Source organism: Lissotriton helveticus, chromosome 10 (assembly GCF_964261635.1).
Source record: "Lissotriton helveticus chromosome 10, aLisHel1.1, whole genome shotgun sequence".
NCBI lineage: Eukaryota > Metazoa > Chordata > Amphibia > Caudata > Salamandridae > Lissotriton > Lissotriton helveticus.
The window spans coordinates 125853743-125879552 of NC_136071.1; positions in this window are offsets into that span (position 1 = coordinate 125853743).

Here is a 25810-nt window from a genome sequence, read left to right on the forward strand (position 1 = left end):
AACGAAAAGGTGAGGGTATGACTCACTACTTGTCTTGAGACCACTGTTAATACTGAAACATTTCTCAAATCTAGAATAAAAATCACTAATATCTTCATCTTGTTTCTGTTTACAGGCTGAGATTGCATCCCAGTCTTCTTTTCTAGTTGTCAATAATCTGGGTAAAACTTGAATCAGTAATTCTGGTAATTCTTTACATTTATCTCCAAGACCGGTACCTGGTACTCGTGCCTTGTCTTCAGCTTCTAGAGCTGCCCAATCGATCTTTTTCTCTCCCACCTCCCATTCTTTTTCCTTTAGCTTTTCATATACCCCTGCGGGTAACAGGACCTTTAACATTTTAATGATATCTGGGTAAGTGTATTCTCCCATACGGAGCATGTCTTTTAATTCTCTATGGAACCCTGCTGGATCTTTGTCATGACAGGGAATTAATTTCTTCATTTCAAGAAGTTCCATCTTTGATATTGGAGTGTATACAAACACTCGTTGCATTACGCCACCCGCCCCTTGGACTGGGTGGACTTCTCGTAACGGATTCTGTCTGTCTATGTAGAATGGTTTACTTTCTGGGGGTGAGACATGAACGAAATGCGGGTTCAGAGACGTTCTATATTTGTGGCGCTGTTCTAGAATGACACTAATTAAATCGGTACCTAGACCTCTCCATCTATACTGGAGTAACTCCAGTGGCGGCTGGTGACATTTGAAAGTGGTAGGGCGTAAACTGATAATCATACTACACCGTAGCGAGCGAGCGTAGCGCGCGAGCCCGAACCCCCTAAGGAGGGTTCGGGGGGAATTCCCCCCGAGAAAATTTTGAAAAAATAGTGGAAAAATTGTGCATTTTCAAGCAAATTTGAGAAAGCAGGAAGGTTAATAAAGCAATTGTGAAAGTGCAGGTATTACATTATTAAAGAGCTGTCATATAACATAGGTAGCTGCTTATTCAGTATAACCACAGAGCTTCATAACAGGCTATGCCAATGAAAATACTGGCTGCTACCTGCTGTTATGGCTGACAAATTTGAATAGCGGCTGCCCAAATTTATTTACAAGCCACAGGTAATAGAGCTGGAAAATTCAAATGCTTTCGACGGTGGACCAAAACATGGTTTATAGGATGTGGCCTTGCCCTAACAATGGACCACATTATTACTACTGACATATAAAAATAACAATAACAGTTTGCACTGCAGGCGAATTTAAATATTGCAAATCCAAATGTGTTTACGCGATACAGTTGATGCGCTGATGCGCATTAAAATTCCACGGACCAAAAAGTAACTGTTTACTAGACCTTAAGAAGTCTTGGTCAGAACACATTTTATTAATCAGAATTTGTAGTGTAGAAAACAGTTCCTTTCTGTGCACCTTAAATTACACAGAAAGCATTGTAAATGATAAAAGCGGAAACATTTGCTGCTGCTGGCTAGTACTGTGTTTTTCTGATTCGAAAGTGCGTCATGGCTTGAAACACCCATCCCTGGGCAGTGCAGTGGGGCACCTCGAGGCGATTTCAGCCTGTTATCACTCCATATGAGATAGCCTCCCTACCTATCCTCCCCAATCCCCTCCACCGAGATAGAGGACAGATACGGCAAAGCCTTCTGAGACACCAACAGGCCACATAAATACTCTACGGTGAGCCTACCTCTCTGGAACACTCGTTGAATGTGGGAATGAAATTGGAAGCAACCCAGGAGAAGCAGTGGGAGCTTTTCACGGGCAAGGCCAGGGCAGATATTAAGCATGTATTGGTCCAGTTTCTCCCAGAGGGTGTGCACTGTGTTTTGTTTTAAAACAAGATTAAAATACATACTTTAAACGTGATCACCTCGACTTCTGCCCAGGCACACAGGCCTTTCTTAGGCCATGCTTTAGATCCCCACAGTTCGGTATTTCCCACATTTATGTTACTTGTTAGTCAACAAACGCAGTAAAATGGGATTTTGAGCCAGGAATTTGCTAACTTTCTAACCTCACATTCATTAACCCACAGAGCAACCCTCCATGCATTTTAATATGTCTTACCCAGTTATATTTATATTATAAACCTCACAAGGATGAAATGTGGAGCCAGGTCACATCTAACCATCCAACTCTGCCAAGGGCCCGCGTTACTCTTAGAGATGACACCACCCTTTGCTGGAGCAGCTGCGCGCACTATAAATGCCCATAGCATAGCATAGCATAGCACCCCATCCACAGGCTAGCCCACCCCTGTCTTATTTTGCTGAGTTGTGCACACTTTAAAACAATGACGGAGGCACATGTGGGTAGAAATGTGGTGTATAACCAAAAGAGCCTCCAAGAAGCTCCGATAGCTTGGAGTTCAAATTGCTTATTCTTGCTGATGCTGTTCTTAAGGCACGCAACCCCACAACTTAAAAAAAAAAAATGTTAAACAGTATTCAGGACATTTGCTCCCACCTAGATGTGCCCAAAAGCTAATTCAAAAGCATCCTACTGGGAAATTACATGTGTTTTTATAACAATATATCCTTAAAAAGAAGCGAAAATGCAGCAATAATAATAATTTTTAAAAACGCTTTGAAATCCTAATGGTGTTTTCTAGTGTTAGACGTGTCAGAACTTGTGCAAGTAGATGCCGCCTAAAAGTGATTATGGTGTATTAACAAATTACCAGAGGACTGGTGCTTCCCGCATTGCAGGAATTATCCCTTTCCCAGCGTTTCACATCAAAAGCCTGGCGGATTCACCAGCCCTAATCCCTGCTGGGCTCTCTCCGGTAAATATATATAGAGGCACATCGGTCGAAAGAAGCAATACGGGCCACACCTCCTCATTTAAATCTCATCATACTCTGATATGCATCTGCTCTTCTATGAGCCTGTACGTAAGGTATTCTGGGACGTGTAGTCAATTAAATCCAAAGAAGGATGCTTCTTATGGTAAATGCCCAATGTAAGCTCACCTTGAGCCCCAAGGAAAGGTGCGCTTCTAATTTCGGAAAGCGCGCTCCACATTTAAGTCCATGTTGAGACTCCATGGCCCCCTGCAATCCCGGGGTGGTGTGACTTTTATTAGTTGGAATCATCACTGGTGTTTATTCTCTGAAGGTTCCACATAGGCAACAGTTAAAAAAGATGCCACATAATGCGCTAAGCTATTTGTCCAGGATGTGCCTACAATCTTTCTCTTGGGCATTACTGTAATGTTAGCCCCTCCAACAAAAAGCCTGGTCATTGCTATTAAGTGCAGCTCGTAGAAGACGCATCTAGTACAGAGGGCAGTTCTCTACATGTGGACAAAATTAAATACATACATGAATACACACATAGACGTCACTTTTCGGATCCCACTATTGATCCTACTATTGAGGTTTACCTGTTGGGGTTAGTGCAGTGGCCCAGATGTCGTGGGTTTATTGCACCAGCTCCTTTAGAGCTGCATGTGAATGTATGAGGGCGATGATAATGATGTAGCAAGAGTATCAGGAGCTGTGAGATTTAAAATTGTTCCCTTATAAGCTATATGTATCATGTGATTGATTGGGGTAAGCAAGGTTCAGAGCTAACAGAGCACTATTTGTAACCTGATTAGCGTAAAGAGCCTGGGATGTCCCAGCACGTTATTGCAGTCCTTGGAGAAGGCTGGAAAGAGATCTGTCCCATGGGGGCAGGAAGAGCACTGTGCAGGACTGAACCGAGCAACCACTGCAATACATTATCAAAACAGCGAGCAGACACAGCGTTACAAGCATCATGAAAAAAACACACAGCTCTGTCTGGCAAATTTCTCTCTATAAAATCTGCTTTGCACAAGTCATTTAAAAAAAAGGGGGAAAACCAATTTTCTTTTAAAGGAACAGAAAAACATTTGCAATTAATTTTTTTCAGAGCCCAGACTGAACAGTTATGTCCAGTTATGTCCAAGGTGGGGTGATGAGACCAACTTAATCGTAATTGATCCGTGAAGGTGTGCGTGGCCCGTGCTGGGTTTGGTAAAATTACCTCACCCTGAGGGTTGTAGACTAAATGTACAGGAATTTATATAGCGCAAATCACCAAGCGGTTTCTTTCTTAGGGAACCCGTCCTGGTATTCCCCTGTGGGATAACCCCGGCAGGGTATCCGCAAGGTGAAAGCCAGGCATCCCGCCGCGAGGGGCCGTTGTGGAGATTAAGCAAGCTATTGCCCAGAGTCGCAGAGTGTGAACCCATGAATCGAGTAGGCACCGGAGCGAGAATTGTCGAGTCCATGGACATTTTAGGACTCAAGACCCCGCCCATTTTAGGACTCAAGACCCCGCCGAGCCGGGAATTGAACCCTGGTCCCGGGCTGACCTCTGCTTCCAGGTCTGCCTCCTCTAACCAGTGAGCCACACTTCTCCACTCTACACTACAGACAGCAGACACATACTTGTGCTGAGATTTGCCAGAAGGCCTGCTGTTAAGCGGTTTTATGAAAGAGAACAGAATGACAGCCCCGGGCACCATGCCTTTTTTTACCTGTCAAATGCAGACAATGGCAGGTACAATACTGGGTATGAACCTCGTGTGCCCACTCTTCACTAGATGTTCGGAATTACTAGTGGCACGCATTTTTTGTAAAAAATGCAGGCCAACAGGGACACAGAATAGTTTCAAAAAAAAATCTTTGTTAAAACACAGTAAAAATACAGCAATGGATAACATTTTGACTTCCAGCCACACTAGTCCAGAGAAGTCCAATTATCAGTGCCATTCACTTTAAGGCTCTGTTTGGAAAGAGGATAGTCCCTGCATAGAGAAAGAAAAACTCTAGACTCACGACCGAACCCGGAGCCATGAGATGAGCAGCCACTTCTGAGTATATGTTTAGTTATGGAAATAAATCATATTCTATAAAATACGAGCGAAATAAATAGTAAACCAGAACAACAAGCCCCACGTCTGAGTACAGAAAGGAAAGATTTGTGTACCAACACAAGCATACATGCAAACATGAAAAGCAATGCCACCAGCTCTTCAATTAACATAGTAATACATGCAAACTGCTATGAAGAACTGGCTGTATGATTTATCACATTAAAGGCAGGCCCAATGCGCGTACTAAGGCTTGTGAAAGCTTGCAGGTCGTTTCTGCCTGTGTTCAGTTGGTTTGAGCTCCCCTTCTATTTGTGCCCTTATAATACCGGCCCATCCACCAACAGGTGACCGAGGCCCTGGCAGTATGACCCTGGATCAGTTTCCTACCTGCCCGGCCGGGCCCCCTGCGATTGTTGCTGTCGCCTTGTAACACTTGTACTTTGGAGCAGGTGGTGCTTTTCTTTAAATACCAGGGAAAGCAGGCCTCTTTCCAGACTGCGCACAGTGCAGCCTCTAGCACAGAATGACCCTCTCGAGACAGACTGACTTCAACAGCCTCTCTCACAGTCCAGTGTGCCTTCTGATTCGAGACCGACTGACTTCAACAGCCTCTGAGAGACTGCATGCCGCCCGCCGAGCCAGTGAATGTGTGACAGTCACTTTCGCACCAACGACATCGACAGCTGCCTTATTTTTTTTGTTTCCCCTGACCTCGCTATATACCTAATACATCAAGAATGAAAACTGCGTCATTTAGACTAAGTTTGTAAAATTACCTTGGCACCCACATTTTTTCACTGGCACACAATTATTTGGCCACCCGATTAAGAACTGCGCATAAACAGAAGAAAAATCACCTGGGTAAATGGCAACTGTGCGCCCCCCCTTTTTAATATATTACCCTGTGCACACAAATCCGCACGTTCCTTTTAGAAAAGGTACATCTGATAGTAAGCGGCCGAGAACCGGGTGCTTTTTACATCTAATGAACCACTTACTCAAGGGCTTCAGTAACCCAGTCAATGCAATAATTGACGAGCCATTGGTATCAAGAGGCTAAAAATAGGATGCTCTGATGGTATAAAATATGCACACATATGGGCATATCATTTATTGCTTATATAACAACAATATGACGTTCTCTCTTGCGATGTCTGATTGCGCTTCACATTGTTAACATATACTAAATGTTTTTCAACTTGCCCCTATGTCATGACGATTTCTTTTAGTAATTTAGCATTGGTGTAAAAAAACACAGCACAAATCCTTATGAATTACACCGTTTGTGCTGCATGTGTAATTCAGAAATAGGCAAACAGATTTAGCTCCTTCAGTCAACATCATAGAAAGAGCTTTGCTCCACGGCTTGCATGGCGAAAATAATGGTGAAAAACCATAGGTAACAGAGCTGTTGCTTATGAATCGTTTTTAGGAGTGTTTTAGATATTTTAACTAGTTAAAGCAGTTAACAGTAGTGTTGTGCCTCTGACTTTACAAGGGCACTAGGTTAGTGCCCTTCCATTTCTGGTGCTTTGCAGCGGTTAACTTCGTAGTTTCTCGTTGCTCAGATGGGTGTAATTTCTGATATTTGTTACCCTCGTCTTCTTTGCTTAATTTTACTCGAGATACAGTGTCACTCATAGTTGTTGAAATGTCACTCATAATCGCACTACAATTATAGAAATGTCACTCATAGCAACCTGAAACCTTGGCAGCTATGGTGTTCCATGGCCCATGATATAGGTGTGTTAGCCAGGACACCCACAGCACTATGTAATTAGTGCTAAAGCCGGGCCATTACAGAAAACACTGCACATTATCACGTAGCTGGCAAGCAATGTGTGCAGGAGGGCCGGTGTGAAAGGAAAGGAGCGAGTGAACAGCAAGGGGGGAAAAGGGGGGGGACTCGTCATTTTTCAACAGGCGCTGGAATGTGGGAGGAAGAAGAGAGTGTGAAAAGGGGTAGGTCGTGTGAGGCCACAATGAAAAAAACGTGTTTTTTTTTTTAAACAGTAATAAAAACAAATACCTGAAACAACTAAACTCGCCTGCCTATGTCCGACCACAAGTTGGTTTCTGGCTGCTCTGAAACAAACCCACGTGTGACACACTGGAAGCAGCCATCTCGAGTCTGCGCAGACTCGATTTCTCAGCTTCCAGTCTGTTTACAGCCTTAACCCCACCCTTTCCCAACTCGTCACAGTGACGAGTTGGAAATGGGCGGTGTGACCAATTCTCCATTCTCTGATTGACGTGAAGCCCCGGGATTACAGGGCTTCACTGAAAACGCCCAGGGCTGATTTCATCCCCACGGCATCAGGGGGTGGAGACTGGTCCGCAACTCCATGCTTTTGCCGAGTTGATGACATCACAAGCCCCAGGGCGGTGAGATCATCAGCCGGCAAAAGCTGTAGACATTGCCACTCTGAGATCGTCAGCCTCGCTGCAGAATGAATCATCGCAGGTAGTGTGTGCGCACCCCCGACCCTGAAAAAAAAAAGAAGAAACTGCATTTTTAGGCTGTGTGTGTTCACTGTGTCACGAACACAAAACAGTGAAACACAACACTTTGCTTGTTTGACGAGTGCCAGCTAAAGTTAAGGGGGCGGAGCCCCGACGCCCTCAAGGAGAAACCGCCCCTGAGTAACTCGTTCAGGATATCATGCAACGGGCCTGGATCAGAATGTTGACCCTCATACAAAGTAATGAGGTACTGGATCATATACATACCCACCAGTCGTTGCTCGGCTGGGGGCAGTTTCAGAAACATTTGTGCCACTATTTCGTCTGGAAAAGTGGTAGAATCAGTAATCCATCGGACTGCTGATCGGACTAGTTCTTGTTCATGCATGGTACTTAACTCACTGTAGCCGACTCGTGATTTCAGAATGTGATCGGTAGCTTGAAATACTTGTTCTAGAGAACCTTGTTCTGGAGCTGGATGATGAAAAATAGACTTGTGTTCTAGGCGTAAATGGCGATCTGGAAATCTAGATTTTCCTACATACGCTATTCTGGCGGAATTCTCGTCTTCCTCTTCAGGATCAGAGATGCTTTCTTTCTCGCTTACTTGTGCTGCTTTACGCTGTTCGTGTAACCTTATTATTTCTTTACGAATTTTCTTGTACATACTCTCCATGGCACCGACGGTCTTGTGCTTACCCTCGGCTATATTATCACTCCACCTTGTCAGGATTCTCATTTCGGCGGGATCTTTAGACGGATAATCTTGTTCTCTTATTAGACAATTGATCAGGAACTTTAATATCATGAGCTGAATCTCGGCTTTCCTTTGAGACATAATCTCGCCAATACTTTCTGGATCATCCCCTGTACGGATGAAACGATATATTCTGTCTAGATCTTCTTTCATATTCGGTAAGGTGACTAGATACTCGGTCACTCTCCTTACACGTACGGAATATAAAACCATATTATACTCGCCTGGGACTGGATCATAGACACATTCGCCAAGGGCTTGTCTGATTTCTGTGACAGACTTATTACTTTTAGGAGTACGCTGTGATGCTTGAGCATGTAATTCGAGTGCTGATAAACGCTTGTGTGGCGGCGGGGTTTGAGGAAGACCTCCTTCTGCGGCCCCTAGACTAGAATCGTCGACTGACATTCTTCGTCCTGGCAGGGTCGGTAATTGTAACGTGGGCTGGACTTGTATGGCGGACTGGGCCGGGGGAGCTGTTAAGGGCACCCCGGTGTCTGGAGGAGCAGGAAGTGCCTGATTTACAGGGACTGGCGGAGCGCGAACAGGATTTGCATATTCTGGGACTGTGTCGTCCAAATAGGACGAAATAAAAATATCAGCTGCGGTCTGTTTGTGACGTAGCTTGGTCGGAACTAATGGCGGCGGGAAATTACTGGATGCCTCTGGGGTCGCTTTTGGCAAACCTTCGGCAAGGAGAGGATACATACCCTTAATGAGGGCATGCCTCTGTCTGTCTGACTGTTCGGTTTTGACTTGTTCACCTATCTCGATTAATTCTCTTTCTTGGGCTCGTTCCTGGGATTCTCTACTTAACTCTGACTTTCTGACTTCCTTTTCCGTTCTTCTATGAGCTTCCTTGCGCCATAACTCGATGGCATCTTTCTGTGACTGTCTGGCTTTCTTTTTCCATAATGCTTCTTCTACTCGCATGATACATTCGGCATCCCATGTACCCGATACGGGCCATCTATACTTTTCTTCTAACTGTTTGGTATACTCTACCCATAAATCTAGATACATTATGGCGCTTATGCCATGTTTCTGATACATAAAATGACCTGGACTGTCCCTAAGCGGGACAGGAACTGCTTCCTCTAACAGACCCTTTCTAGTTTTTAACTGTCGTAATCTTGAAAAGAGCGGCATTGTAAACTTAAATCGGAACACAATACAATACACGAAGAACAATAACAAGTGGGAAAAACAATTCAGGCATACCACGACATTGGAATTACATTAAACAATATCATAACATAACAGTTCGAACAGAATATTACCTGAAAATACTGAAAACAGAAACAGAACAGATTTTCTCAAGAACGGAACAGACTAGAGTTACTGGATGCACTGCTGTAACAGTACGGAACATACCGGTCCCAAAAAGGGACGCATCAAGACCCGTATCCACCTAGGTGAACACTTCGTTTGTGAGTCTGGGCACCACCAACCCACGGACCAGGAGTCAATTTAGATTGGTCCTGTCTAGATACTACCCCAGCAATGGTACTCACCGGGCAGCACGGAACGGAAGGCCTCGAACGGGACTGGACTGCTACGACGACGGACTTCGGACTTCAGTTACAGATGGGCCTCCGGATACCTCGGACCTTGGACTCTCGGCTTGGGCTCTGGTCGGGACTCGCCGCGTTCCTCCACCGTCTCGTTTGGATGCTGGACCGCCTCCTCCGTCTCCTCCGTGGGCCTGAGGGATACTTGAGCAGAAATATCTGCCACTGCGCAGAAGAGTTCCGTCACGACTGCAGAGGGTCAGGGGGTCGGCGTGGCTTCACCGACGCGTGGGGAAAGGGCAAGTCCCTGTTCGGGCGCCATTATGTGGTATATAAATAAATAATACCGGATCTATTTTTGGATGAATGAATGAATAACAGATAGCTCAATAAAATAAGAGTCAAGATTCGAGGTAGTAGGAGTTTCTGCAGGTTTATTACAGCATAAGGACGGGATCAGGACAACCTGCATAGGATGACCCAGCAGCTGCTGGAGCCGGGTCTGGGATGAGCGCGCTAACTTTTAATAACAATACATTGACTTATATACATAGCGCAAACACATAGCATTACATTGCAGTAGGCGTAGCAGTGGGTGGAGCAGAAGGCGTGACGCGTAGCAGTCGCGAAAGATAACAGTAAAAATAGGTGTAACTGGGAGTATACATAGACATGTGATGCAAACGTAACAGAATATGTCATGAATGGGCGGAAACATAGGAGGGGGCTACCTAAGGAGCCGGGACCTTTAATCTAATGGTGCGCGAAAACTGGCAATGACGTGTTACTAGGAGAAGCTGGGGGCTACGAACTCTGTGCTAGGAGCAGAGACTAGAGTCTGGAAGGTCGGAGCGACATGTACCTAAACCCTATCTGGTATCTGGTGTTTAGGGAACATGTTGATATAAACTAGGAGTCATGAGGGGAAAAGCTAACTTGATTCTAAGACTGGACCATGCATTATTCTACATGTAGTGCGTGATGAAGAATATTAAATGACCATTAATACAGTATTTCTCTAACGTGGAGACGAGAAGGCTAGACAATGACGGAAACTATTGATGCAGTTCAGTAGCTTTGGAATGCAGAAGAGGAGGACTGAACTGATAACTGGAACTATAACATACTTTTGGCAGACTCAGAGGCAGAGCCAAGCTGCACCGGGCACTGCGAGGCAGGAAGTAAGTGAAGGGTCGAGGATACAGGTGGGGGCTGTATCGCTCCTCAGCGAGGCTTTCAGGAGACAGGAGCTGAATCTGTGGTCTGGGCCCTTTTGAGGCCTGGAAACGGGGACTTTACAATGGAATAACGTGCACACTGAGAAACGTGGCAACATAACTTTACATAGGCCTGATATTCGTAGTATTCACGAGGACTGGAAACTGGCATACTAGAGGTGGACACAACTGTAATTGCGCCATTAATCGGACATGGGGAACAACATATGCATATTGGTCATGCACACATAACATATGATGGATGAGGCGTAGGGACACAGAACATGGCAAAATTTACTTTTCCACAATCTCATAGATTTCACTGCAACACTTCTAAAAGCCTTTTCTTCCCTGTAACGCCCACCCTGCATACATTATACCTGTTGCAGGTAAAATGTAGCGCAGGGGTTTACAAAGTGAAGCATCTGCTTAGATGCATCACCTTGTAAGTATGGCGCAGTGTGGGGCATTTTTTATGCTGCCGCAGCATCACAAAAAGTGACGCAACGGCGGGATAAGGGCCTAAAAAATAAAGCCCTTAGTGTAAGGGACTAGTGACGTCACAGCACTTGCTTTTCTACAGCTCTGGGTTTAAAGAATTATCCTCCACTCCCTCCGCAGTCTCGTCTGTGGGAGGAGGAAGCCCACTGTAATGTAGCTACACATCCTGATGCCTGGCTTGCCTCACAAACAAAAAAAGATGATGGACGGAAAGCTGAAACTTTTCAGACACTCACCCCAGTCACAGATCTGTTTTTTTTTTTTAAACTCAGATTTTTTTATTTTTTTTATTTCAAATGATTTTATTAGGAAGAGAGTTTTATATACAGAGTACAGTGTACAGGAATGCATTAGAGGTAGCATGAGGGCAAATTTGGTCACATTGTACGCCGGTTGGGTTACATACGTCATCTCTTAGAGCATAATTGTGGCATGCACCAGCGTCTCTAGGTAATCGCGCTCTTGCCGCACTGCGTCGTAAGTGGGCTAGTGTTTGCCCCCTAGGATGGAAAAGAAAAACAGAGGTAGGAAAAGGAGAGAGAGGACAGAGAAGGAGGACCAAGTGGTTCGGGTGGCGGTTAAGCCGTCCAGGTTGTCGCAGCTTGCTGTAAGTGTGTATTGGGTGCGGGGGTACCGGGCCCCGGAGGTCTGCCTAAGGGGGTTTGTGTGTGGTCAGGTAGTTGTCCAGGGAGAGCCACATCTCACCTTTGGTGTTGGTGTTGGGTGTATGATTAGAAGTTATGCTGTCCGCCCCCCCTTAGGAAGGTGATCCAGTTGAACCAGCTTTTGAAGGATGCCTTCCCTGTGTCTTTCCAGTTTGTTAGGATCGTCTTAACCACCGCCGTGAGCAGGAGGTCAATCAGATCTCTGTCGTTTTTGGATTGGATTTCGGGGGCCATGAAGGCGGTGGCTAACCCTTGGAAATCTAGTTGTAGTGAGAGGCATAGTACGCTGTTTTTGAAGTCACTTATTTTACCCCAGAAGGATTTGACTTTAGAGCAGTAAAGGATAAGGTGTGCCAAGCCCCCTTTTTGTTTGTGACAGTTCCAGCATAAGTCGTTGTCGCGTATCCCGATTGACGCTAGGCGGGACAGAGTCCAGTATGTTTTGTGGAGGAGCCATTATTTAGTTTGTGCCAGTGTTGTGGTGACTTTGTTTTGGGACGCTGATGACCAAAGGCAAGACTTCTCCTTCTCACTGAGTCGTCTAGGGTGTAGTGTTTCCCAGTAGTCTAGTGTTTTATTGTTAAGTGGTGGTGTTGTCACTGGGCTTAGGAGTTTGTAGTGGGCTGGTGCTACTGAAGGCCGGTTTCGAAGGTCCAGGGCCTCTGTTACTTTTGCCAGCTCCCGAGCTTAATTACAGCAGGCACACGGATCTTCAAGAGAGAGAGGGAGGGAGGTGGAGAGAAAGCGAGAGGAGAGAAAGAGAGAATAAATGGTTGGCAAGAGAAATAGACAGAGGAAAGGAAGGGAGTCTGGCTGGTTTGAGCATGTCTACAGCGCTGCTTTTGGTTCCCTAGTATTGCCCAGGAATGCCCCCTGCAGTCTTTCTCATTAGCTCCTCTCACAAGTAACCGATTGTCACACTGGTGAGGAAGGAAACTTATGGCTGACTGGTGAATAGCATCAGAAACATTAATTCTATGAACAGGTAGTACTGCGTGTCCTCACGTGTATCTCTAATAACACTTGGTAACACACACATGGTGTGGAATCCCCTGACTTCAATGAAAAGTCATTGGAATGACTAGTGTTCATTGGGAGAGTCCATACATTGAGGCTAATCCTTTCCATACATGTACAGTGCCTACACTTTCTGCTCTCATCTCCCTGACATCCTTTTGCTTGCCTGTCCATGGCTTCAGTAGAGGTTGAATATTGAAAATATCCTTACCCATGCTGTCATTGATGGTAGTATCAGAACCTTGAAGTGATGCTTCTGGTGCCTCAACCATGCAGATGAGGGTCTCATATTCCCCCAACTGTTGTATTTTTTATGGTTTGGTCGGTTGTGTGTTACACAATATTTACTGTTTAACGCCATTCATATTGATCCCATATCGGGGACTCAGTTCACAAGCAGGACCTGCTGCCAAGCTGGACAAAGGCACCATGGGTGGGCGTGGGGAGCCATGTGTTTGACACATTTTCATGAGTTCCACAGGTGTGAATATTGTTAGTCACATCTAGCAAATGTGTTTCATTGATGAGAAATGGCTTCTGAAACATAGCCAGTTATGCCATCCTTAAAAAAAACTGCTCAAGCATGTTATCACAATCCACAACACAAGCGAGTGCCCAACTTGAGCTCCATGACGTGAGTGCCCGACAAGGACTCTCAAACATCTGACACTCACTCACATATTAGCAGAGCATGGCAATGTCATGGCCATAACAAACGCAGATGTGAAGTTTCTTGTGTCGCTGTGCCACCGGGCTCAAGCTGCACCTCACTGGTGCGGCTAGCTCAGCCTGAGGTTGGCGATGTTGTAGTCTACGGATAATCTGGCAAGGAAGTTCGAGATGTGTTCTTGTTAGATCCGAACCAAAGGTGACTTGCACATGGCTGGTCCTATCCAGAGTGGTTGCGTGAGCCAAAAGACAGACTGAAGTGTGGGCTAGAGTCATTACTAACAGCTGAGATTAATTCAAGTATGTTACCCTTCACCCTATTGCTTTTCTCATTGTCTATCCTCATATCCCAAGTGCGAAGATTAGCATTGCAGGTAGCCAGCATGCAAGTGAGCATCCAGTGCAAAACAAGTGCAGTCACAGATGCCCTCAGGTGTAAAGAAAATCTAAGGAGCTGAAACCATGTAACTGCTGTATGGACATGTTCCGCTCATATAGCTGTCTAAAGTGGGGAAACATCCATTACCACGCGGGCATTGCATCGCAATGCCTTTACTTCGCGTGTATTAGAACGCAAGTCGTTACAACGACTTTCGCTGGATGGCGCTCTAATGTAAGGAGTAGTATTATTTACTATTCCAACACCTTCCTTACTGTACGTAGACTGGTGTTGGAATAGTAAATCATACTATTCCTAAGGCCAGCGCCCTCCACTGCAAGTCGTTGTAATGACTTGCGTTGTAAAAACTGCGATGTAACGTACCACGATTATTTTGATCGCGTTGCAACGTCACATATTCTCCAAAGTGAGCTGTGACTATTGTTTTGTATCAGGGGTCCACTGCAGCCCCTTTTGGAAGATAGATGCGTCCCTGCATCCCTGAAAGGCAATATCCAAGCAAGACACAGATGCCACAAGTCCTTGAGCTGTAAGTCTTCAAGCAAATAATATGTTTCACAAAAAACAGAAAAATACATTGACCATTATTTGTCTCATAGAAGGTGAATGAAAAGCTACAAAAACTTGCGAAAAGAGCACGTTTTTGTTATATCACTGTGAAAGCTTTTTTGCCTGTACATGTACAAAATCCACAAATGGATTTATTCATGTGCAACGAATTTTGGTAATCCCTTCAACCAGGTTCGGACTGGGAACCCAAAGCAGTCCTGGCAATTTTCTTGGACCAGCCCCTGGTGAAGCACTTCCTGGCCCTGGGAGGCTAGAAATGCTTGCTTTCTGCTTTTGTAACTGGGGGCTGATATTACAGCACTACTGCAAAACTGCCCCTAGTAACAAAACCGGCCCCCACTGTTGCAAAACCGGCTCCTACCCTTCTAGCCTCCGGGGAAATGCCGGTTGCCTGCTATGCCCAGTCCGGCCCTTCCTTGAACTGGGAAGTGCACAACATAGCTATTACCCTTCAATTCTTCAGCACCAGGACACCATGATCCTACTCCTAGGTTTGGGAGGCGCAACTTGTGGGCTAGTGTTTTTTCTAATAACTCTTTTAATGCCCCTTTTGACTACCCACCCATTGTCCTCTCTGCAGCATCTTGCTCATAGCATTTCATTACCATACTTTCCTTTTCACTGTTGCTGGGTACCAAATTTGCACCATATTTAGTTTGGCCAATGAGACACAATTCTTTCCTCTGCTGTTACACATTATTTCAGTTGGAGTGGTGCACTGGATGGCAATTTGAACAAATGTATCTACTAATCTATATTTTGCTATGTGTGCCTATTCTATGAAGGTGAAGCTTACCTACTACTGCAGTCAATTCAGCATTGAAGCCCTTCCGCCTTCTTCTATTTTTTTGCAGCCCAACATGTTGCTTCATGATGGGACTTTCTTTTGAAGACAGCTGGGAAAACTGCACACACAAAGTGGCAGTCACCAAATATGCCGAACATGTCCTCTAACAAAAAGCCGGATCTAATGGCTTTGTCTATACTCATTTATACCCAGAGGTCTTGACATTACTGTGGTATCCAAAGCATGGTTATACCATCTTCCAATTCTGAGATGGATTTTAATCAATCAGTCAATCAAGTGACTTATAAAACACGACTACCCACCCGTAATGGTCTCAAGGCACTGGGGGGTTGGGGGTTGGAAGGGGTCTGCTGATTTGCCGAAGGCACTGTGGTTCAGTCGAAGGGCCAGGTCTTGAGGTCCTTCCTGAATTGAGGCAGTGATTATTGACTGGGAACCAGTGGAGATCTCTCAGGTAGCTGGTCATGTGGCTGCGGCAGAGGATATTGAGGTAGAGTTTGGCTGAGGCGTTCTCAATGCTCTGCAGTTTCTTGAGGAGTTTCTGGATGATGTCGGCAGAGTGCATTACTGTAGTCGAGTCTGCTTCTGATGAGTGCATGGGTGACTGTCTTTCTGGTCTTGGTGGGGATCTACTTGAAGATCTTTCAGAGCAGGTGTAGCGTGTTGGAGCAGAATGATGAGACTGGTTGATCTGGTGGTTCGTGGTGAGCGAGGAGTCCAGGATGATGTCAAGGTTTCGTGCGTGATCTGTGGGCGGACCATTGTAAAAAGAACAATTGATGGACAGAATGCAGAACAATGTCATGTATTCACCCCAGTACAGATATCTGGCCCTAAATTCATCGGTTGTTTTGCTCACCATGACATTCCAGTTTGGACCCAGCCATATGCAAATCAGTCTTGACCCTGCGCCCAATGGGAACAGTCCAGCCTGAACTGCCAGGCCAGGTCCTCCCTGGACTGGAAACAGGCATCCTAGGACCGGTCCAGGGAGGACCTGGCCTGGCAGTTCGATCTGAACTGTTCCCATGGGGCACAGATACAAGACTGATTTGCATATGGCTGGGGCCAAACTGGGGTGGCATAGTGGGCAAAAGAATGATGGATTTAAACCAGATCTTTTAACTAGGGGAGAATGTTTGCATTGTCAGCATTATGTCCATCATTTGTTTACTGTAACACTGTAGGGGGATCCAAGATCTGCGGGCCACCAAGAGTTGTCCCAGGTGGAGGGGGTGGAGCCAAGGACGAGGACTTCAGTCTTCTCTGAGTTGAGCGTGAGGCAGCTGTCCTACATCCAGGTAGCGACAGCCTTCATCCCGTTGTGGAAGTTGTACTGGATTCCTGAACAGAAATACATTGCACAATGCACCTTTGTGCTTTCCCATATCAATTTTTGCAATTGCATCAATGCAGGACAGCCACAGAAATCAGCTGAGAGACTATTATATATTTACAGTTCATCTGCCAGACTTCTTTTGGTTTTAAAGCCTTTTGATTGTGTCTTGGGTAGTCTGAAGGAATTTACCAGCTGCCTACTGAGGAGAAGTGTGGCTCAATGGTTAGAGTGGCAGACCCTAATGCAGAGGTCTAGCCCGGGACCAGGGTTCAATTCCCCGCCTTGGCGGGTCTTGGGCTCAAAATTCCACGGACCTGATAATTCTCGCCTCTGTGCCTATTCCAATCATGGAGTCCCACTCTGCAACTCTGGGCAATAGCTAGCTTAATCTCCACAACGGCCCCCACAACGCTAAGGATGCCTGACCTCCACCTTGGGGGTGCCCAGGAGTGGACACCTCACAGGGAAAGCCAGGATGGGTTCCACAGCAGTATTCGTACCAGTGCCTTGAGACCCTTGCGGGTGAGTAGTGCGCTATACAAGTATCAATTTTACAATTTACATTTACCCTCAAGAGAATGTGTTTAAGGTGGTAGTGATGATGCATCAAAGCTTCTATCTGATTGGCCCTTTTTAGTCAACAAATCCAAGAACTATATTCCGAGGCTGAGGCTTTATTCTGCTTCACATTTACATTTTGAGGTTCCTTCTTCCACAAGATTTAACGTTTGAAAAGGGTTTTGTACCCATCAAAGTTTAACAGTATGTAACTCTTTCCATTTGGAAATGTCACGGATCACAAACCTTTTAGCTTTCAGAGAACAGCTTAAGACATATTTGTTTTAGCAGTCAACCTTCAGGCAAGTCAGAAGCTTTTGTGGGGCCTGGGGCCACAACTTCCGCGGGGCCTCTCTGATCCAAGGAGCTGCTTGAAATAAACCAGACAAGTAGGTTATAAAAAGGGTTTAATAATATGTGGCACCACCTGGTGGTGTTGCGCATCAGCTGCATCAAGAATGAACTAGTCAGGCGTTCCAATTTATTGATTATGTCTCTTGCCTTACTGTTACCCATGTATATGTTATGCACCATGTAAATATAATTTTCAATAAAAATTTTACTGAAATACAAAAAAAAAAACATTTTAAAAGAAGAGCGGGGCACCAAAAAGCACAGTGCCTGGGACACAGAGCCCTGGCCACTCTCCGCTTGAAACAGCACTGGTAACTCCTATTATCTGTTGCTTCTAGCACTGCCTTCGCGGAAGCTTGTCAACACCACTTTGAGAACCTCTATTTAGGGTGCAAAAAAGTCTAAATAGAATAAATCGGAACAGAATCGAATAGTATTTGCTACCGTAGTTTGATGTATCATAGGCCTAAAAAACAGATATTTCTAATAAGAAATGTAATAGTTTTCCGTTTATTAACCACAGAAAGATTGAGGGGAGAGTCAGCCATTTGAGGATCTGAAATGTTGGTTGCTGATGACATGCAAGGATCAGCAGGGAGCCCCAAGCACACTCGGCTATCCTTTAGGTTGTATTTGACTGCACTCTGTACATTGGTTTTGTGTTGTGCGAGGGATTAAAAATCACAACACACTGGGCCCTATTCACGAAAATGTGCTGGTGTAGATGTGCTACTTTTTGGAATTCGCCAATTTCTCTAGGGATCAGCATGGGAATTTGCACCTGGAGCAGGGCTCCATGCAGATTCCATTGGGAATCACATGATTTCTAACTTTTATTTCCATTTACACTATACACCTATTTATGACTGAAACTACATACAAGGGGAAAGGATTCCTTCATGCAAATGCACTCCAAAAACTACACAGCAGGGAAACATTTTACCCTTGGGGAAAGCCCTTCCACCGCACCCTCTCTGAATGTATGGGGTGATGTGTTCTCCTTTCCCACTGGAAGGAAAGCTAGGTTTCCAAACCTTCTTGGCAGGCCATGCCTTTACAAAAAAAAAATCCTAGCCCTTTAGTGGATTTACTGCTGCGGAGATCTCCTTACTCATGGTTTAGATCCCCACCCCCATAAATGGGTTTACCTCTCCCAGGAATTATTTTGTGATATCCGGGCAGGCCAAGATTTCAACCAAATTGACCTTTGTGACTAGGGATTATAGGCATCTAAGGCCCAGATGCATCAAGCTAGAATCCGCTCGCAAAGGTCCCTTTGCGACCAGTACTTTTGCATTTGGGATGCATCATCCCAAATGCAAAAATCACAAATTAAGAAATCACAAAATTGCGATTACTTGCATTTAAGGAATCTCAAATTGAGATTCCTTAAATGCAATGCATTAAAGTTTAAAAAATAGCGATTTCGCTTTTAGGGCTCGCAAATTACCATGAATTTGAACTTCATGGTAATTTGCAAAAACTTTGAAAAATGCACTAAAGTGCATTTTTCAAAGTTTCATGTTGCGCACACACATGCCCTAAGGGTATGTGTGTGCGCAACATATGTGCACAGATCAATTTCAGGGGGTGCAACAGGGTGTCCTTTGGACACCCCTGCACCCTTGAAATCGCATTCTCAATTTGCGATTCGCTAATTGCGATTCGCAAATTGAGAATGTCTTCCCATTCATTCCTTTGGCCCTCTAGGCCCATAGGAATTAATGGGGAGGTATTCCTTAATTGCGACGCACAATTTGCGAGTCGCAATTAAGGAATTTTAAGAAATTGCAATTTTTTTTGTGATTTCTTCATGCATTGCATTTTGTTATTCCTTAATAGCGAATCGTTATTTTTCGCTATTAAGGATTCGCAAAATGGGTTCTTGATGCATCTGGGGGCAAATTGCAAAGTTTGCGCATGCTCGGTTGGAAGTATGCATTCATGCTGAGATACGTGTCTGGAAATATAGAATGAAACGTAGAAGGGAGACAAGTGCTCCACCGTTACCACGTAGACTAAAATGTTGCAATGATCTTTCGCCGGAGGCTAAGTTCTGCAGATGAAGAATGACATAGGAGTGATTAATGAAAACAGCCCGCTTGCCAAATGTCAGTGCTTCGGAGTCATCCTCGCTCCTCCTAGAGGTGATAATTGAGGTTTCTCACACCTCGTGAGAGAGTGATCCGGTGCAGAGAGCAGCGCGCTCCTCTGATCTACTGCAAGGCTTTGAAAGTTCAGCAAGTTCGCATCTTGTACTTTTTCAGCGATGAAATATATCAAGCACAGTCGCTTGAAAATCTGTATTTTTCTTCCTGTTTTCCAGTCTATTTGTATTCATTGGGAATATTTCACTTTTAGTATGCATTTTATAAATATGTTTATTTGTTTTATATTGCTGGGTTTATATAGTGACAGCATGCAGGTTTCAGCAACGCACACAGAGCTATGTGGACACAAGGGTAAGCCGGTGGTTTGTAGAAGGACTATGTATATATGAGGTTTAATACAGGCAAAATAGTTGATTGGTTACCCCAGCCTATAAACAACACGTTGGTGGGTTTGGTTCTATTGGGTAGAAAGTTTTTAGTAATGGTCCAATCAATTACCAATAATGTTCTTCATTACTCCAGGGACAAGTCTACCACCTCACAGGGCGTACTCTTTGAGAATCTCGCCCGGTCATGAAGTTTACCATTAAGAAAATTGGGCATTACTTCTGGTCCGGTGTCCTCAGCACGTATTTTACAGTAACTCTGGATAATGTACTGCAATTTTCCAAAGATTTTAAGTAATTATGCAAAAATAAAATTCATTCATTCAGTACATATGGGGCAAACCCCCATTAAGCCAATAAGGACCAAAACCAGCACCCACAGGACGCAAACTAAGGCTCCAATGATGGCCATGAAAGGATGTGGCAGGACCACCCAGAATCCCATACCATGGCCAGAGCGATGCACGCCCGGGCCCAAATATCTAAAGATGGTCTTATGGAATCTGAGCAGCATCCAAGTCAGAGTGACCCGAGCCAAGGCCAAATGGAAGAACTAAAGAAAGAGACAATAGATGGGCACTGAACAAACCCCAACCACTCCTATGGAAGGAGGCAAGGAAGAGAAAGAGTAATGGGGACAAGCACAACTGTGAGGCTCAGAATATGACCGCGGATCGTAGCACGAGAAGCGCGATGATGTGCAACCCTAGCATTTAGAATAGAGACAGCCATGGAGCTGGCAAGTTTGCACAGAGCAAGAGAAAGGAGCAGAGCCAAACCATGCAAGCAGCCTTGTAACAGGGTCCCAACTAGTAAGGGAAACCAGCACCACCAAGAACAGATCGAAGGTCAGTCAGATGGAGGATCATCAACATAGCTAGGACAATCTCCCAAGCATACAGCACATATCCTGGTGCTCTATTGGCAATGATGCATTCTCACCCTTCCTCACCCCCTTTTAGAAGCCATTGTATTAGCAACAGGAACCAATTTCTGGTCTACTTTATGGGTTTCTAATGCAGTAGAGGTACTGAATGTTAGTGGCAATGGAAAACAACCTCTTGTTTTGAAAAACAACGGGGTACTTCAGACTTTGTTCACAATCATCACCTGTTCCTAGATTAAAAATCTATGTCAACTAATGTGATACACTGTTTTGCATGCCTTTACTTTTAAGATGTTTTATAGGTTTATTGTCTAAATCCCAATATGATCCTCAGGAAGATGTTTGTAATAGAGAGTTGTCCTGAACAACCCCTTCAGAGCCAGACAAACAACAAGCATTTGCAATGCAATTGGTCTCACATTTGCCAGAGTTTAAGCTATTGGCATTGTAAATAACCCTGGGCGTAGTGTGCGTAGTGGGGCTACGTGAAGCACCACGAAGTGGGGGGCAATCTACGCCCACCCACACACTTCGCGTAGCCCCACTACGTGCCGCCCGCCTCCCTCCCGCCCTCTTCTAAATGCACAAAATAATGTTAAATATTGTAAAACTAATTAAAAAGGACTTACCTGAGATGCGGCTTCCCGGGGCTCCTTCTTCCTGGTGTCGCGCCGACTTCTTCCAGACAAATGCGCATGCAAATTACTAGCATATTAGTAAATGGATGTCAATCTCTGCGATAATTTTGGCTCTAGCATAACGGTGGCCATTCGTGACACATGGGGGATTTTGGTGGCATGTGAGGTGTCCTGGCATAATGATGGCCCTGGTATATCAGTGTTAATTCCGGGCATGTTGTGGGCATCTGTGACACAAAGATACCCATTAGACATATAATGTAGGCCCTAACTGTATGGTGGTAAGTATTAGCATATTGTGGGAACCTATGACTTGATGGTGCCTGCCTCTAGCACAATGCCTGCCTTAGCATAATTGTAGTCATTCCTGCCTTTTCTGTGAACATCTAATATCAATCTCTCCTGCATAATGTTAGCCGTCAGTGGTGGTTATTTTATCCCCAATTGGAGGCCCCTGGGATCAGGGTGATAAGGGAGGGCCCTGTTTGTGAGGCTTTCAAAACCAGTTTGGTACTTTATGAAGGGATTAGGTTGAGGTTGAAGAGTTTATTGGGGGAGTTGGCAGTGAAAGAAAGGCAATGTGTCACTTCAATGGTGTTCAATGGTGCCTGATCACTTAGTGTTAACGCTACGACCGGTGCTACAGCAGAGGTGGGTCTTTACCTCTTTCCTGAAGTTGAGGAGGAGCAGTTAAACTGATATAGAGTGATAACTAATGCTGAGTTTGGGAGACTTATTGTTGATCTCTTCTTGGTGTGGAGAACAAAAGCAATTGAGGATAATTTGAGAATTTATAGAGTCCAGCGATGGTGTGCACACACGTCACCAGCAGTCTTCCCTGATGGTCAATATAATTAGAACACGGAGGAATTTGATGAAACTTAGTGTAACATCAATAATTATAACTTTGTATCCAAAATGATAATTTTACTTTTATTTATTACAAAAATTGGTATGAAAAACACATATAGTGCAAAGATTCATGATCATAGTCCAGAATAATGTACAATGTACAGTGAATGTGAACACTATGGGGCCGGTTCCGATTCTGTAAAATCCCGTACGAATAGCCGTACAGAGCATTTTTCCCATACGAATCGTATCCTCGAACGTCCCGGTACGTACGATGTAGTACGATGCGTACCCAAAGCAGTTCTCCGTCCGAATCGTACCAAAGCTCGTACAACTCAATAATCCGTACGAATCGCATCATCATTTTCCGACCCAGCAAGTACGATTCGTCCAGTCAACACTCCGTACGACTCTTTTTTTACAAGAGCCTAAAACGTCCGGAAAAGCAGAATTCGACTCGAAATGCATGCTAAATGGACCCCCGGTACAGTTCGTACACCCCATGATCGTAGGGGTACGGTTCGTACACCCCATGATCGTAGGGCTATGGTTCATACACCCCATGATCGTAGGGGTACGGTTCATACACCCCATGATCGTAGAGGTATGGTTCATACACCCCATGATCGTAGGGGTACGGTTAGTACACCCCATGATCGTAGGGGTACGGTTCGTACACCCCATGACCCCATGATTGTACGGTTCGTACACCCCATGATCGTAGGGGTACAGTTCGTACACCTACAATCATGGGGTGTACGAACCGTACTCCATGATCGTAGGTGTACGAACCGTACCCCTACGATCATGGGGTGTATGAACCATACCCTATGTGATTGTGTGGCTCTCCGTACGAATTGCTCGTACGCGATGTTTACCGTACGAATCGGGGTACTCATTCCCCGGTCCGGATCGTACTTGTCGGGTCGTACGGCATGTTTAGGATTCGTACGGTTCCTTTCAGGGTCCGTATCGTACAGATTTTCCCTTGCTTTTCATACGGTTCGCAATGATTCAGACGTATTTTTTTACTACAGATCGTACTACGCGATTCTAACGGATTTGTACGATTCGTACGGAAACGGCTACGAATTCGAATCGTCGTACGGATTTGTTTCCCGAATCGGAACCGACCCCTAAATTCGTTTTTACCATTTTTATAATAAATAAAAATATAATTTTGATTTTAAAAAAGCCTCTCATTTTATAGACAATCTAGCAGCCCGTCCCGACGTTGTCCGGGTATGAAATAGAATGTGTGTAATGTGTGTATTTGGCAAGGGCAATTTATTTTAAAATCTTGCGGTAGACAACAGTTTTTGTTTCAGTAGAATAGGGACGGAGAAGGCCCTGCTGCAGCCCTGGTTGATGTTAGCAGGCGCGTGTAATTGGTGTAGTGATCCGCCGCCTGAGCCCGGCTACAGCCCTGGTTGATGTTAGCAGGCACGTGTAATGTCTTGAATGAGAGAGTTATCAGCCGCGGGTAAATCCGTTTAATGAGAGAGTTGAGTGACAGCGAGTTGGAGAGGCTGCAGTAATTGTCCCCGAATACACGCTCATTTGCATGTTCCCCCGCTTGAGGCCAGATGCAGGCCTGTTTGATGTTAGCAGGCGCGTGTAATTAGTGTACTGATCCGCCGCCTGAGCCCGGCTAGAGCCTTGGTTGATGGTATCAGGCGCATCTAATTTCGTTGAATGAGAGAGTTCAGTAACAGCGCGCAGGAGAGGCTGCAGTAACGTTACTTACCAGGCCTCCAGGTGAACGCGTTTGTCACGCCCCCAGCACACGGCCACAGCAGACGATCTTCTGATTAATGTACGACCCACATGGCATGAAGGGCGGAACGTAGCACACGCCCCCAGCGTTTCTCACACCCCCAGCATGCCCCTTGATGTGGCGCAACTGCGTTCACATGGCATGAAGGCCGGACACACGCCCCCAGCGTTTCTCACGCCCCCAGCGTGTCATGCCCCCAGCATGCCCCTTGATGCTGCGCAGCAACGTAATTGGCGCTTGTATGTACGACTCACATGGCATGGAGGACGGACACACGCCCCCAGCATTTGTCATGCCCCCAGCTTTTGTCACGCCCCCAGCACACGCCCACAGCCCACGATGTGATGGCCGTACCACGCGCCCCCAGCATTAGTCACGCCCCCAGCCCACGCCCACAGCACAACGCAGACACGCCCACAAGGGACTACTTTGCTGGCACGGTTCTTTTACCTTTTAAACGTATAGAGGAGTTGGCCTAACGGCTAAGGCGCTCCACCTCGGACCTGGGGATCTGGGTTCGAGTCTTGGTAACGACGCCAAACATCCTGTGATTCTGGGCAAATCACTTAATCTCCCCGTGCGTAACAAAAATGAATGTGTATCCTCATGTAACGTAACTGGTGCTATGTAAAGCGCTCTGATACCTGATTCAGTTCAGGTCAAGTTCGCGCTATATAAAACTCTGCAAAAAAATATATATATATGGTGGCCGTCTGCATAGCCTATGTCCTTCTGCTGCAACTGCCCTTTCCAACGCTGTATTGGGTGTTGTGATTGGTGCTGTGGTTACTGAGATTACCCGCCTCAAAGGTTTGGGCTCTCTCTTTATAATATTAGTATGGATGTTACACTAAGGTGCCTCCTATTATTCCATATTCTAAGTGTATCACCTACATTGATGAAGGTTTTAATGACATTTCAGTAATGCAGTCCAAGGCCTGAACCTGTAACACTGGCGTAACCTAGCTCCTGAACCTGAAAGATCTGTGTTATCTGAGGTCCATTTTTGTTGTATAAAAATGTCAAATATGTCTACATCTATCATCTATGGTTTAAGGTTGTGAGGTCTGAGTAGATTTTATTTTTCAATCTTACTTCATCCAAACAGATTGTTAATCATGCACTCTGAACTAGAATATACTCAGATAAGGCAGGGTGAAAAAGATGAAAGGAAGTGAAATGTAGAAGTGAAGAGAAATACTATATTGATGAACAAACATAGTCAATATAGTTGTGTTTAATATGTTAAACTTGCAGTGTGAGCACATAAAATCCACCCAGGGAAGTTAAAATTTGATTGTTTTGAAAGTTCCCTTTCATTATATATATAATCCTGTTTTTGTTTCTATTTAAATTAATGGTTGGAAGGCAAGGGAGCCTTCATCATAGTCATTTGTTCACTTCTATGACATAGAAAGAAAGGAAGAACTACATTGAAGGCTCTCCTGCTCCATCAACTTCTTTTGGCATAAAAAAAGAAGATTGTATTGAAGGCAAGGGAACCCTCAGTATAGTCTGG